Source organism: Thermobia domestica, chromosome 2 (assembly GCF_964235325.1).
Source record: "Thermobia domestica chromosome 2, izTheDome1.hap1.1, whole genome shotgun sequence".
NCBI classification, from domain to species: Eukaryota; Metazoa; Arthropoda; class Insecta; order Zygentoma; family Lepismatidae; genus Thermobia; species Thermobia domestica.
In genome coordinates this window covers 327,214,343-327,227,180 of record NC_137455.1, presented here as the reverse complement: position 1 = coordinate 327,227,180, position 12,838 = coordinate 327,214,343, and the positions used below count along the sequence as shown (strand labels likewise).

At 34.8% G+C, this 12,838-nt stretch overlaps 1 protein-coding gene across 3 annotated transcripts in view; it reads right to left on the bottom strand.

The window, feature by feature from the left end:
* Nucleotides 1-6,864, bottom strand: part of timeout (circadian regulator timeout) — a 1,048,389-nt gene extending 1,041,525 nt beyond the window's left edge. For 2 of the 3 annotated variants that reach the window (XM_081749081.1, XM_081749078.1), the window contains exon 1: nt 6,707-6,864. The gene's annotated coding sequence lies outside the window, so the exon portion shown is untranslated. The remainder of the gene's footprint in view (nt 1-6,706) is intronic. The other variant, XM_081749079.1, reaches the window with a different exon arrangement.
* Between the last annotated feature and the right edge of the window lie 5,974 nt (nt 6,865-12,838).

Sequence of the window (12,838 nt, the reverse complement as noted above, 5' to 3'; positions counted from 1 at the left end):
TAGTAGGTCCACGTATCATATAGCTGAGTGGGACGTTAAACTCAAAATCAACTCCATGCCATATAGAACCTGGAGGTTTAACTCCGCGTTCACGAAAGCTCTCTAGGAAAAAAAAAAATGAAATTTAAACCTTTACAGAGAAAAAGAAAACTTACACCCCTTCGCAGTTTACTCGAGCTTTTAGAAGAAATACTACAATATTCTGCCTTTCAATGGAAGCACTGCAAGCTAAATGACATGGAAGCTAAAACTGTTTTCCGTTAGATGATAAGACGTAGCCTATCAGACAACAAAGTGGGGTTCTGGAGATATCACACACTACATGGGCTGTATATAAGCCAAATTCATTGACGCTTGGGCTAATTCAATTAAGTAAAAGGAAAACAAACATATATTTGGTCTAGGAATTAATTCGTGCGGGTGGACAAGAGATGGCGCAACGAACGGAGCGTCCCACAGTTCCGTGTATCCACACATGTGTTGCAAACCCCTGTCATCGCGTATCGTTCGTAGTATAGGGCAGTGGATTAAAGCGTCAACAACACCAGTTTGTAGTTAAGTGAACATGGCGCAATTTGTGCCTGATAAAGTGTTTTTGCGGGGTGTCCTGCTGCATTACTTTAACATGCAGAAAAGTGCGACTGAAAGTCATCGTATTTTGGTGGAAGTGTATGGTGACCATGCTCTAGCTGAGCGAACGTGTCAGAAGTGGTTTGCACGGTTTAGAAGTGGTGATTTCGGCTTGGCAGACCAAGAGCGAGCTGGACAGCCAAAAAAATTTCAAGACGAAGAATTGACAGCATTGCTCGAGCAGGATTCGTGTCAAACGCAGGAACAACTTGCAGCAGCATTAGGCGTTGATCAAACAACAGTCTCCAAACGCTTGAAAGCCATGGGAATGATTCAAAAGATGTCACATTGGGTTCCACATGAATTGAAAGACAGAGACGTTGAAAGACGAAAAACCAATTGCGAATTGCTGCTTCAACGACAGAGCAGAAAGGGGTTTCTGCATCGAATTATTACGGGTGATGAGAAGTGGATCCATTACGAGAACCCTAAACGAAAAAAGGCCTGGGTGAAACCAGGTGAACCATGTCCATCACAACCAAAACGAGATATTCACTGTGCAAAGGTTATGCTGTGCATATGGTGGGATATGAAAGGTGTGGTGTACTATGAGCTGCTGCAACCGGGTGAAACTATGAATGGAGAACGTTATCGACGACAATTAATGCGTTTGAAGCAAGCTCTGGCCAGAACACGACCAGAATGGGAGAACAGACATGATAAACTTATTGTTCAACATGATAACGCTCGCCCACATGTCGCAAAACCGGTCAAAACCTATTTAGAAAATGTCGGATGGGAAGTTTTACCCCACCCGCCGTATTCACCAGACGTTGCTCCTTCGGACTACTACTTGTTCGATTGCATGAACAACGATTTGATTGGACAGCGGTTTACTTCTTCAGAAGATATCGAAACATGGGTCTCTGACTGGATCGCTTCCAAGGATGAGGACTTCTTTCGCCACGGAATCCGTACATTGCCTGACAGATGGGCGAAAGTGGTGGCTAGCGATGGACAATATTTTTCTTAAGGTATTTATGTATTTTGTGTTTGTACTACAGCTTCAATGTGTGCGTACCAACCGCACGAATTAATTCCTAGACCAAATAAAAACTGTTTTCAATTAATAGTGCTTGATTTGTTCACATCACAAAACTCGCTAATTTCTAAATAAGTCGCCAAATCGTCATTTAAAAATCACCAAAAAAGTCGCTAATCAGAAATGTTATTTTTTTGTCACTATTCTGGAAGTCGAATCTCCTAGATTTAGCGACTTTTCCCCCAAACTGACAACACTGGGTACGATGTTGTCCACCACAAATTTACTAAGCTGAGGATCGAACCAGGAACCCCACGCACCAGAAATAAGCGCTCTATCACTGAGCCACGATGTCCCTCAAGTCTGGCTCAGAACAGGGAAGAGTGGAAGGCTGTGTCGAACCAATCAAAAGACTGTTGACTCCAAAAAAAAAAAAAAAAAATCCGTATGTACGTCTCTTTCGATCATTCTCTTTTGTTAACTCCTGCCTACAAACGCTACCTGTTGCTGGCATTGAAAAGCACTTTCATGTGGTCTTCGTATACTTATATAGTAAATTTTCAATCCTGGGGCTTTTTTTGACAGCTACAGTACAGTTGCAAGACTCATGAAATGATCCTCGAGAAAGGGTCGAGTTAATATATTTCAATTCCTAAATAACTGTTAGCAATGAGTTTATCATTTGTTGCTGTTGTTGTTTAGTTTGCAGAAGTACACGAAGATAGTTACCTTTTTACATAATCTCGTGGTTTGGCCTCAACAAATTTTGGGCAAACCTGCTTCTGCTTTTAACAAGATATATAACAGCAAGGAGGGTGCTCGGAAAATCTTAGTTACACAGTTTGGAAGAAAACTGCTAAGACACCTGAAGTCATGTGCACACTTAAAAAGATAATTTTAATAATTTAAAATATGATTCTGCACATTCTAACATACTGAACGATTTTTTATTAAAGTATAATACTTCATGACAAGACAACTTCTAACAGAAAAGCATGTTAAAAGTTCAGTCTGAGGCTTTGAATCAACCAGTAACTGATCTGTATGCAGATTTCCACTAGGCCTTGTAATATCAGTACATTATCGCAATTAACTGATAAATACATATTCTTATTTGTTATTTTATAAGCATCTTTTAAAGTTAAAATTTTATATATTTTTTAACTGAAATCACCCAACCCTTAAGTGATGCTAAAGAAGTTGAAAGAAAAAAATAAAATCACTCTAATTTTAAGACGCACATAAGCCAAAGACTGAAGATTTGATTCGGAATCAGCAACGCGGAAAATCGTATAATATTCTCAACCCAAAACAATGTACACTAATCAGCATGAGCTAGCGAAAACTAAGCCCTACACTCTTTTCCCTTCATTAATGCTCACAGAAATTAGTACTAGTACTATTATTCTCTCACGTATCACTCCAAATCCTAGAGCCACACAAACACAAAGATGTGATTCAGAATATTTAAGAAGCTCTGTGAATTTATTACTTGTTATATGCAAATCAGGGTTGGACCCACATGAAAAAACCCACTCTTAGACGAATTAGAGGCTTTCACGTTAAGGTATATAACAACATTGGGCCTTTATAAAATTCTTAATGTACTGAATAATAATAATAATAATAATAATAAAAAGAAAACTTAGCTTGAGATAATAGTAGAACAATTTAATGTATGGATTATGCCTATTTGAAGTAAAATATGCAATTGTATATTTTAGAAAATACTTTCCGTGGACAGTGTGCGCGCAGACTCGACTACGCCGAGAGACGTTATCTCTCATACGTGTGACGGGTTTAAAGCCATAGATGCCGGTATTATTTTTTACCTTTGATGGTAACACAAGTATTATTCAGTAAAATTTGGTTTTCCAACAACAGTTTAGTTCAGTCATTTGTTGCTTTCTTTAACACGTTAGCCGCCAAGCCATATTTCGGAGTATTATGCACCCCACTATTTGTGCATCAAAAGTATGCACATGGCGGCCAACGTAAGCATTCTATAGAATCAACACCAGCAATAGCGTAAAATTCTTGTCAAATTTAAGAAGTTTAATGTTCGGAGTTCCGAAGACTACGTAAAGCTTACTATTTCAAATGCTAAAATCAAACCTTCTGTACTAGTGGAAGTTTCTATGTACATCAAAGAAAGCTGCATTTCCAGGAAGAACCCATCGTGAAAGAAGTCCTCGGAAAATTTCCGCAACTGAACGCACAAAGCATCGAAAGTGAACACTTCAAGAATAAAACTATTTATTTTACACTGGAAGATATTTAATTTTATTTAAGACATATTGAAACATTTTATAAAATACGAATTATATCTTCGTTGTTTCGGGAAAGAACCGTATTGCAACAAGTGCTCGGGAAATTCCCATAATTGAACGCTCAAAGTATCGGAAGTGAACTTTAACAATAAAACCATTTATTTTACGCTGCAAAATATTTATTTCATACAAGACATTTCGAAACATTTATTTTATAAATCATGAATTATCTTTTTTTTAAAAAAAAAAAAAAAAAATGATGTATTTGATATATTTGGCGAACGTCACTGAGGCTTCTAGGATGACTCGATCTACATTTGTTCGTTTATCTGCCTGTACCACACACACACTACAGAGTACAATTTTCGGACTTTTAAGATGACATTTTAAGGGTAGAAGCACGAGACATTGTAAGTTTGCTGCAGAGATTTTCTCGGTGGTCCAATGTAAAATTTCAAAATGGCGACTATTTTTTTCAAAACAGCAGTGAATAGAAAAATGTTCCAAGTTGTGACAATGATAATTTTGAAATATAGGTCTAAATCACATTTTAACACTTCTACCCCAAAGGTATTGAAATATTAAAAAAAAAAAAAAAAATTAAATCTGAAAATACCCGAAAAAACCCATATGGGCCCATTACTAAATAGCCTATTTAATTAAGATGATATTATACAGTCTGCTACGTCTTTGTCTCAATTTCGTGATTTACTATTGGTAGTTAATGTTTCAGTGTTGGAAATATTGATATTTACATTAACAGACTGAAATTTCAACACAGTAAATTCATTTAAGTTAAATATCTTTGGCATTTCCAAAGATATTTACTTTACAGTGGTACTCAAGACAACGGGTTCAGTCTTACACAACATATTCATAACATTTGTGAGACTTTAGAAGAAAGATTGCAAGGCAGAGGATTGTTTAACATCAGTGTTTTCATTGTACTTCGTAATTTTCATTCTTTTAATCTATATTGATCTCGTCTGATATAGCTGAAAATGGATGTTTCAAGCAAATGGATCTCCACACTCAGTGGTATAGGTTCCATCACAGTGACTTCCCAGTCTAATTATCGTATTTGAACTATATTCCTAGTAGATATGGAACAATATTGGAGTAACACAGATAACAATAATATATTAATAATCTCTAAACTGGATTGGCAGGGAAGTGAATCCCGATATTTCGCTAGCTCAATGAATGCTTTTCTAATTGAGCTGTTATCGATTCCACTATTTTGCGCATCTTTCTGTTACCTCAAATTACTCACCTAGTAATGTTCTCGTAAATTTCCCCTCCAATATTTCGAATAAGACACTCATTATCGGAGGTATATTCAATAGAATGCGAGTCAAATAGCATTCGTGCATTTTTGGCCACCTAGTACAGTTTTTTTTCATTGTAGTTTTTATGGTACAGTCCGCAGCAAGCAAAAAAAAAAAAAACTGCAACATGAACAAGTTTATTGTGAATCAACGAAGTCTTTTGCTCCAAAATAAGTGTGTAAGGGAGGACGCCGAGGTGTCTCCTGGTGTGACTCGTGCCACTTAGACGTTATGTTGAATCCCTGCGCTGTTAGGCATAATTTTATAATGAACTTACATGCTCATGTTGCAGGTTTCTTGCTGCGGACTGTACATTCGGGACTCCTATAAATACAGTGTGGACGTATGGCATAAAAACTACAGTCCATAAGACACGAACCAACTTGTACTAGGTGGCTACTAAAAAGCACGAATGCTATCTAATCGAGCCAGGGCAGGAGAGCAGCAGGGGGACCCGAGCGTTAGCATGGGGGTTGCGTCTGTAGGAAGCAGGGGCTAATGTTTAGCAGAAGGGGTCAAGCAATTGTTCCTAAAAAACGTTACAGTTTTGGTCATTTCTGTTTACATTAGATTAGTGAAGGTGTCCAGCATAATTTTCCAAAAATTGATTCAATTTCGCTTCTTTCTACTAATATAGGTTAGGTTAGTTTAGGTTAGCTTAGAATAGATTTGGTTACATTGTGTTGGGTCTAAGTACTGGCATCATCCATTTCTTCTCTAAATATTATGCTTCTGGACCCCATCCATTAAACATAACCCACTACAGGCGCGTCAGCAACGGAGGGTATATGCATAAATGAGGATAGTGGAAGACCACACTTACACATACACATACAATACTATCACTCAAAATTAATTTCAATACGCTGTGCACTGACAGTTATTACTTATATTCACCCTCTCATACTTTCATGAAAAGTGTTTCACAGCGTATCTTACCTCTTAATTTTCTACTTGGTCTGCTCGAGTGAACCCTAAGTGGGGTATTGTCATGTCGCCCAGTGCAAATATTTTGGAGGACAGTAAAAAGAAAATCAGAGAAAAAAATCATAATTGTTCAACTATTCTCTTCAATGGTGTACCTAAACTTATCATGCAAGATTTTATTACTATCCCAACCCTCAACACTACTTGTCAGCCTTCGGTTTCTACACTCTCAGCTAAAAACAAGCCTCTAGAAAAAATTGAAAAGTAGACACTGGAAAAATCGGTTATACGGCATTTTAAGTCTGCACAATACTGTAAATCTATGCGCAACTGGTTCTTAGGTGCGAAGAAAATGATCTAAATTTTGTTGGTATACTATATAGACCATGTAAGAAAACGTTAAACAGTACTGTCTTGTGTCCTCCGTATTCTTAATCTGAAAGGAACATTTGTAATAACACTGCATCATGTACCGATTACTTACTGTAGTTCATAATTTCAAAATTTCTACTATAGGAAACGTAATCCAAAAATTTACTAAATGAAGTACCATGAAAAATAACACTTACAGCAACAATCCTTTATACAAATTGTACAATAATACTAGAGTCCTGTCTACACTCGCACTTTAACACTTCCATCCCCTCACATTTCACAACACATGATCAACATTTAAAAGTAAACAACAGACGGAACACAAAATACGCGGGAATGTACCAACCTGTTGCATACATAGTAGGAGTGTTAACAAAAAAGAAGCGTAATTCGCACGTTTTTTAACTAGAGAGTTTCTAAATTCATACCTACCTTTTTAAGTATTATTCCACAGTTCAGTTACTAATTTGAATAGTACATTTTTCAATAATTCAAGAACAAATTGAAGCTAAAATCATGAAGAAGGGTCATTCCACGTCAAATCACTTAATTTTAAAACATGACCATGCTTCAATGTCTCAGATTCTCTTCAATTTTTGTTCATACATTAATACCAATAAAATTATGCTAAATTAATTTTTTCCGATTTTTTGGATGAGAAATGGTCCGGGGAGAATTTTTTCAAAAATGTGAATTTTGCTTCAATTTCACTTTTTGGCACTTAGCATTATGGAACTAAATTACCATAACTTCCTTAGTTTTGAAGTTATTGGACTCATCCAGATGTCAAATGAAAGCTTATTATTTTGCTCTCTCAGTAGATCCTAAGTAACCTTACAAAAGATTACACCGTCAAACATTAATTGGCATACAAAGTTTTTTTTTTTTTTTTTACAAATTGTGCATTTGCTCAAAAGTTATAACTATGAAACTTTTTTGTACATAAGTTTTTTTTTTTTTTTTTTTTTTTTTACAAATTGTGTCATTGCTATTAAGTTATAAGTATGAAACTTTTGAAACTTTTTAAATAGAATTATCTTTGCACATAAATAATATGGTTAAAAATAAAAAGTGCTTTTGGTATTTTTGTAACTTTTTTGTTTTACGTGTACGGAAATATACAGTTTTAAGTTTTGTTACAAATTGTGTCGTTCATAAGCTACTACTTTGACACTCTTGAAGCTTCTTTTTATAGAATCATTTTATCACATACATGATATGGTTAAAAATAAAAAGAGTGCTTTAGGTATTTTTCAATTATTATTATTATTATTATTATTATTATTATTATTATTATTATTATTATTATTATTATTATTATTATTATTATTATTATTATTATTATTATTTGTGTTTTAACTGTACAGAAATATATTTACTGTTGTTAATATATTATGCATTTCCTCTGAAGTAGTGATGGCCAATTCCGGAATTTTTACTTTCCGGATTCTGGAAAGTAAAATCGGGAAAAATTCGGAAAAATTCCGATTTCGGAAAAATCTGGAATTCGGAAAACTTCCAGAAAGGGAAATTTCCGATTGCGGAAAATTTTGGCCATCCCTACTCTGAAGTGACAACTGTCACACTTTAAAACGTTTTCAAATAATAATCTTAGTAAATATTAGGTATGCTTAAAAATAGAACTGGTGTAATGTAGCTATAGTTTTGGTACTACCATAATATTATATTTTTGTACTTTAACTATGACTTTCAACTTTTTCCCCAATTGTACCATCTCTTACAACTATCAAGCTTTTGTAACTTTTTATAGTATTAGTTTGCATTTACTAGGCATGATTAAATAACAAAAAGGGATTCCTTTTTTTGTAATAATCTTGCGGTTTTTTGAATGTAAAATATAGGCCTAGCAATGTTAAGAGTTGAGTGATTATTACAAACCCTGCCAACAGAAATAAGAAACACTAGACTAATGTACATAGATGAAAACAAAAAACATACATATCAGAAATACTTCTTAGAATTCTATAGCTTTCATACAAAATGTTGTGTCCTATATTTCACAGCTCATTCTTTTCATTGATTATATGATGTCTTCCTTTAATTTTGCTTTCAGTTGCCTAAGTCTGGGCTGATTGGCTTGTAAAAGATGAAAGGAACTTCCCAGATGAAATTTTCAAAAGGTATCCAACAAAAGTCTTCATTTTCTGGCCAGCAGAATATAGAAGGCCCAGAGCGATTCATGAACTGCACTCAGGCGTACAAAAATACCAAAAGCGCACTTTTTACTTTTTAACAATATCATGTATGTGCTAAAATGATCCTATAAAAAAGGTTTCAAGAGTTTCTCAGTTGTAATTTACGAGTAATAACACAATTTGTAACAAGACCTAAAACAGTATATTTCCGTACATAAAAAATAATAATTACAAAAATAGAAAGAACACCCTCTTTATTTTTTAACCATACCATGTAGGTGTTAAGATGAATGTACAAAAAGAGTTTCGAAAGTTTCATAGTTATAACTTTTGAGCAACGGCACAATTTGTAATAATAATAATAATAATAATAATAATAATAATAATAATAATAATAATAATAATAATAATAATAATAATAATAGCTTTGTATACCCATTATGGTTTTACAGTGTAATCTTTTGCAAGGCTACTTAAAATCTACTGAGAGAGCAAGAATTAAGCTTTCATTTGACACCTGGATAGGCCCAATAACTTCAAAACTAAGGAAGTTATGGTAATTTACTTCCATGATGCTGTGCCAAAAAGTGAAATTGAAGCAAAATTCACATTTTTGAAAAATTTCTCCCCGGCCCATTTCTCATCCAAAAAATCGGAAAAAGTTAACTTAGCATAATTTCATTGGTATTAATGTATGAAAAAAATTTGAAGAGAATCTGAGATATTGAAGTACAGTGCTCTAGATGGTTTGACATGGAATGACCTAGAAAAAAGGTTGGAGTGAATATTTGTGATAAATATTTTGACGATTATTATAAATCTCGATGAGAACAACACATTTGTGTAACAAATTTTGTGATCCGACTTTTATAACTGCAGTTGATCGCAGTTCTTTGGAACTTTCACGTTTTCTTTCACTAGAGAAATTCTACGGTGTAAGCATTTTTACTGTGCAGGTTAAGTTTAAGTAAGTAAGTAGCCACTAAACTCATTAAGCCTTACGCAGAGTCGTTCTGACGCGGGATTAGTGCTATACTAAAGAGTTCGACTAACATATATTTCCTGCAGTAGTCAAGCCTTGAGTATGACGCTAATCATGCATCAAAACGACTCTCCACAAAGCCCATTAATGCTATGTAGCCGTGTTAGAGTAGGGCGAAACTCGTTGGCCCGCATTGGTGCGTCCGAAGAAACCAGCGAAGGTAAGTATAAGCGTAAGCGAGCGTAGTGGAAGCAAGGTGATTTTCGCAGTGACATGAGTTTCTATAGCACTTGTAATGATCTCAGACTAGTCATGCTACACTTGTATGTAACTTATCACTGACAGGAATACAATGATAAAAAAATAATTCGATCTGACTTTCGAAACTTGCAATTTTGAATGCTTTCGCTTCTACTTTCACTTGGGAAGCATTGTAGCATCAAAAATGTTTTTCGTGTTATTACATATTTCGATGAAAGGAACACAAGTTCCAAAAGTCGGATCGTCAATTCTTTTGAACGGTTGTGTTTCCTCTCATTGAGAACTATATTAATTATATATATATATATATATATATATATATATATATATATATATATATATATATATATATATATATATATATATAGTTGCTCTCACAATTGAGCGTACACCTTATTTATTAACATAAAAAGGCATAAAACACATGTACCTAAGTGAAGTACGTATTTCAAACTTAAGATATTACTTCCTGAATAGATCTAAAACAAATTAGAACACATTTTATTTGTAAACATGTATTTGAAGTCACAAAATTGAGCGCACATACTTAAATACACACTTGAATATTGACCTATACATTTGAATATTGAACAGAAAAAAATATTCAGCAGTTGGGCGCCACCTTTGGCTTTTATTACAGCAGCTAACCGTTTAAGCATGGAGTGTACATATTTGTAGGTCATTCACAGAGAAAAATCCGTTCTCCGGACAGCGGTATATTGTACAAATATACTGTATCCTCTTGCTTAGTATAGAAATCAGTACGGATCATACGTTATCCGTATGCTACATAGGCACTGCCCTTAGATGTTACATCATACCGTTGTAGGATGTCTGACATCTAACAGTTTTCCTTATATCACATGCATATACTTATGTTACCTTCGTCAGCTATATGCTATATACGTCCATTTGTATGTGAGATCCTGACCGCTTAGATTGTTTCATACGGAAAGTACGTATAGATGAAACACTTATACAGAAAGTATTATAAAACATGCGTTTTCAGTTATACGTCTGTTGTACGTTAAGTCCAAAAACTACAGGAATTACGCATGTAACCTATCTTTTTAAGTACGCCACCTACAATTTTTTTTCTCAGTGTTGAAGGAAGAATTTTGCTCCACTCTTCTTGGATCCTTTTCAACTGAGTTTTGTTCGATATTTTATGTTTCTGCACGTGTTTTTCTAATTGCCACCACAAATTTCAAATTGGAATTTAAATTCGGAGACTGTGGTGGAGTTTCCAACCGTTTTGGAGTGTTATATAGTAACAACAGTTTGACCATATGGACAGTATGCTTGGAACCGTTCTCATGCTGAAAATGATACGATGAATCCATACCAAGCTTATTATCACTTTCCTTGATATTATTCTTTAACACTGACAAATACCCGTAGTTGTTCATTGTAGTATCAATGAACTCCATATTACCGACACCAGAAGCGGATTACAGCCCCGCAACATTACAGAGCCAACTTCATGTTCGACAGTAGGTCGTAGATTTTCCTGTTGTAGGGCTTTATTGCGTCGCTGTCACACATACTGCAGTCCATCTGACCCGAACAAATTAAACTTACTTTCGTCACTGAATATCACTGAACCCCAGAATGTAGGAGGCTGTGAAATATACTTTTTAGAGAACACCAATCTTTTACGTTTGTTAACTTCACTTAGTCATGGCTTCTTTCTGGCTATGCGACCATGATATCCAGCTCTTTTCAAAGTCCTACGTATTGTTTCACATGTGACTGCTTTTCCCGTCTCAAATACAACTATTGTGGCAAGTTTTGGCACACTTTAACGTGGATTTCTTCTTATTTGCGTAACTACATTTCTTTGCTCTCGCTCATTTAGAATAGGTTTTCTACCCCTCCCTCGTTTATTGCACACTGTCCTTTATATTTAAATTTGTCAACAACTTTTTGTACTGTACAATGAGTTTTACACACAAGCTGTTCAATTTGACGCAATGACTTACATTGTAAAGCAAATTTCACTTTTTAGTTTCTGACTTCCGAAGTTTTCTCTTTTCTTTCAGTCATTTTGCTCTTGTTTTCACACAAAACACATTCGGCGTATCAAGGTAGGTATTAATGAAACACAACGATCCCTTAGCAAGGCCTATTGCACTGCAGTCTTACAATGGAAACAAATACTAAGGTGTACACTCAATTTTGTGTCTTTGTTTATATATATATATATATATATATATATATATATATATATATATATATATATATATATATATATCCTGCGGGACCTGGTATGTATACGTCCTTCAAAACACAGCAAATTCTTACTTACATTGGCTAAAGGAGCCTCAAACTCTTTAAACATAGACCCGTGATAATTTATCTAAACAAACTATTATATACGTAGAAGTTATAGAAGTTTTACTACAAGTGTACACTCAATTGTGAGAGCGACTGTATATACAGGGTGGCCCAAAAATACTTATACAGTACCGTACTGATCAGCTCATTTCATTTTATATCATTTCTTATTGTTATCCATCAGGTAGACTTAGCTTCTTTATTATTTGTTCTTACTGTCCTTTTACTTACACCGTAAGCTCGGAACAGCCGAAGCAAATAAACCCATAAACTAGAATGTTATTCTAGATCAATGCAGGGGTGTATACCTACTTTGGGCCACCCTGTATATGATGCCACAACACTTCATTCGAACCGAAAGAAAAGTTGCAAATCTACAGGTTAAGTATCATAAGCATCAGAACACTATTCGAAGTAACTGTTGAAAAAATATAATTCTTTTAGTAATTTCCTTCTTATTGTCCTACACTGAGAAAAAAAATGTAGGTGGCATACTTAAAAACGTAGGTTACATTCGTAATTCCTGTAGTTTCTGGACTTAACGTACAACCGTATATAACATCCTGCAGCAAACGTATAGCTGAAGAAGT